The following is a 4,019-nucleotide window of genomic DNA, read 5'->3' as shown; positions in this document are numbered from 1 at the left end:
TAAACAGTCAAATTTCACTCTACTTCCAGTTTTCAAATCAAAACAAACAAAAAAACTAATGAAAACTACCCAACTAGCAACAAGTCCCGTATTCCAACGTTATTTTAAAACCAATTATAACCTACTGCCAGTAATTACTTGTAAGTACCTGCTTCTTTTATTAAGCACTGGTCAGTTATATAAAAGAATAAATTGCAAGAATGACACTTGGCAATGTCAACTTAATGCTTCTGGAATAAACAGAAGCATTAACAAAATACCAGATCGTAAGCACTTTTAAACCTGCAATTTGAATTACAAAAGGATTTTTAAATGTTACTTTTCCACGGATAGATTGCAAGGAGTCTAGTCCCAGCTAACACAGTTGATTTTAAAAAAACACATAAATCCCTAAGCCACATAGTAATGGAATAATACACTTGTGCTTTTCATATCATATGGAAACAGCTCCAGGCAGAGCACAAGTAGAAGAAAACCTGCCAAATCAAACTACCGTAAATAAAGTTCGTCTATGTACTCCAGAGAGAAAACTTCAAAATAAAATCAGAAGACCACCCACGGTTACCCCTCACCCCAACAAAACTACCCAAAACACTTTCGTTTTGAACCTAACGTTTCCCTAAGATGTTCACAGGAGAAGCTTTAAGGTACTTAAAGCCGCAGCAGTACAGTTGAAAGCGCCACACTGCAGAGGAAATGCTCTACAGGGTTCAGCAGCTTCCCACCCATCCCGAACCACCCCTCATACCAGTAATATGCAAAGGCTCCTGTTAGTTTTTTTCTTAGGCTAATAAAGGCATACTACCTAGTGTGCTAAAGATTACAACTAGCAGCATTAGAGCAGTAAAGTGAAAATAGGAAGCCTACAGGAATGATCTAAATGCTCACTTTGAAGAAACAAAGCAGCAGACAGGACCCTTAGCCCTCTTGTCTATGAAGGGAAGCAGTTGAATGAAACTCAGATTTACCCACATTAACAAAAATTTAACAAAGCTTCCCCAAGACACCAGAATAAAGTTCTTAAAATTCAAAAGGCACAGAGTCAAAAGGCACAGAGAGGTCTCTTCCATGTCCTGGAGTTGAATGAGATCAAAGATTGGCAATAAAGGAAAAAAGAAAGCATTACGGGTGTGATGCGAACAAGCTTTGGAATTTTCAAACAGTCACAGCAAGTTTCTCCAGCACACGGGCACCCTTTTCCTGGTACTCTTGTCGGGTCATCCAAAAGTTGTCTTTGTCTTTCATGGTATCTGCTAGAACTGCACCACCCAGGAGTACCATGTGCTTTCTGCGGGGTGTGTCTCCAAGGCAGATCTCAAATTTAGAAAGTTTTTCCACATCACCCTTTAAAACTCATTCTAAGTAAAGCTGTTTTAAGTTCTTGTTCCAACCGTGAAGGCAGGCCAGGATACATAGCAGACCCTCCAGAAAACACAATGTATTTGTAGGATTCAGATCTGGTATCTGTGTCAGCTGCCTGAATTGTGTTAAAAAGCAATTCAGCAACACCAGCTCCTTCAACATTGATCAAGTGAGGTTGAAATAAAATTTCTGGTGCTTCAAATCTCTCTCCCCCAACTTTGAAGATATGTCCATCTGGGAGTGTATAAGATTCAACTAATACTTTGGTTTCTAAGGCCAGTTTCTGCTCCTGCTCAATATTATATCCCACGTAACAATTTTTCTTTAATCATGCGAACCGTTTCAAAATCAGGAGGGTGGTTGAAGACATATCCTTGCAATAGAAGCAACACGCTTCTAATTATATCCCTCCCAGCAATATCCAGTCTCCTGGTAAGATGAGGGAGAGAAAAGCCTTCATATACTGGGCAAATGTGAGTCACACCATCTCCAGAGTCTACGGCTACACCAGTCAATAAACTTGGCACATACAAAGTCAGAACGGTCTGGATAGTTACATACCCACCAGAAATCTCTAAATCTAAAAATCTAAAATCTAAAATTTTCTAAAATTTAGAAAATCTAAAACTGCTAAATCTCAATCATTACCTCTATAATCTTCTCTGTGTATTTGGTTGGGTTTATAGGAGGTTTTGTGAGCAACATTTTACAATTTCTGGTATCTATATTAAGTTTCTCTGGTCCAAACGTGTAGTCCCACAGGTGTTTCATGTCATCCCAATTTCGTACTATGCCATTTCCCAAAGGGTAGTTAACTTCTAACATTGATCGTAATTCACTTACCTCATCACCAACTGTAAGATCCTTGTTCAATGTTTCCCACTTTGGTGGTTGATCTGGAAACAGGTCCTCTAACCAAAGCTGGGAAGATGTGTTCTGGAAAGTTAGAGCCTGCATATCCACACTTCACAAACCCGGTGCTGTTGTCGCACACCACCACCTTCCTGTCCTGGCTGTCCATCCTCCGCCAGGGGGAGAGCCGCTGCCGCTGCATAACCTACAGCCGCCACCGCTGAGCCATTTTTTCTTCTCCCTCCTCCTTCTCCATCTTTCTTTTCAAATAAGTGGTCTTAATTTTCTTCTTATAGAAAAGTTTAAATCAGTTTATTATAAATATATCTAAACCATTAATTTTTGCAGCTTTCAGGTAAAGTCCCGCACTTCATTTATACAAAGTCTATGAGGTCAGCAGAGATCATCTAATCTAAAGTGGTGACATCATCCATTCAAGTCTTTGGCACAATCCCTCGCCAGTTAGAGCACAGCATGCCTGGATATGTCACTGGTGATCTTTAATAGAAGGTAGCTTCAAAAACTGGTCGATTTCTGCTACAGTCATGCATTCTTTCACATCTCATTTATTAACAAAACTCAAGCAAACCAGCTTTTCTTAGGTCTTCATGCGCTAACATTTTAGAGTTCTTCTCTAGTTACAGAAATCCTCTATCTGTACTGTCCACAACAACTATTACAAACTGTGTTAGTATAGTACGTGTTCCAGGAAGAACAAAGAGATTCTTGGCCACCAATATCCCACATTAGGAAACGTGTATTATTAATCACTATCTCTTCTACATAACTTCCTCTTGTAGGAGATGTATGTACAACCTCATTCATAAAAAACTGGTAAAGAATGGTAGTTTCCCCTGCATTATCCAGCCCAACAATGAAAACTTTGTGCTTCTGGTGATGGAACAGTCTCCATGATCTGGCGAAGAAAATTCTCATTCTCGGGCACGGACTCCCGCTCCAGACACCTGGGCCGCCTGGCCTCCGCTGGCTCAGGCTGACTGGGGAAGAGAGACGCACTGGAGTCTCCGCCTCTGCTGCTGCTCCGGCGCCGGCCCGCTTCCAGGGAACCGCAGGGAGGCCATAGCCCAGGCCGCTCTGCTGCGCGCAAGGCCTCGCCGCTGTGGACGCCGCACTCACCTGGCTGGCCGAAATCGCTGCCACGTGGTCTGCAAGGAGCCTCGCGGCCCAGTGCCCTCCCCCAGCTCCTCTGGGGCGGCTGCACCAAAGTAATTCTTTTTCCAATACACAAGGTCCCTTGCTTACCTAACAGGACCAAATCAAGTGAAAGCATGTTAAAACTGTAATTCACTATTCAAACATTACAAATGTAATTCACGCACATAAAGTTGAATCCATGCCACTCTATACACAATGATGCAACATTTTCAACGTAGAGTTTTCTGATAAAATGTCGTGTCCTACATAATTAAAAAACTATGAAGATTTCTCTTTTCATCAATGAATTTGGCCTATTAAAATAAAACCATAAACATAACAGACCATGTGATAGTTTCCCAACATCTTTCTACCTATAAAGTTTGTATAAGATTACATCTCACGGCCGGGCGCGGTGGCTCAAGCCTGTAATCCCAGCACTTTGGGAGGCCGAGACGGGCAGATCACGAGGTCAGGAGATCGAGACCATCCTGTAACAAGGTGAAACCCCGTCTCTACTAAAAAATACAAAAAACTAGCCGGGCGAGGTGGCGGGTGCCTGTAGTCCCAGCTACTCGGGAGGCTGAGGCAGGAGAATGGCGTAAACCCGGGAGGCGGAGCTTGCAGTGAGCTGAGATCTGGCCACTGCA

At 42.4% G+C, this 4,019-nt stretch overlaps 2 pseudogenes; both read right to left on the bottom strand.

Moving 5' to 3' along the window:
* Positions 1-902: 902 nt before the first annotated feature.
* On the bottom strand, positions 903-2,436 carry LOC108540628 (actin-related protein 2-like; annotated as a pseudogene).
* Positions 2,437-2,617: 181 nt separating this feature from the next.
* LOC108540635 (ADP-ribosylation factor-like protein 5A) overlaps positions 2,618-4,019 on the bottom strand; it is a 22,324-nt pseudogene continuing 20,922 nt past the window's right edge.

Source organism: Rhinopithecus bieti, unplaced genomic scaffold (genome assembly GCF_001698545.2).
Source record: "Rhinopithecus bieti isolate Rb0 unplaced genomic scaffold, ASM169854v2 scaffold_19723, whole genome shotgun sequence".
NCBI lineage: Eukaryota > Metazoa > Chordata > Mammalia > Primates > Cercopithecidae > Rhinopithecus > Rhinopithecus bieti.
This window is presented reverse-complemented; position numbering and strand designations above follow the sequence as displayed.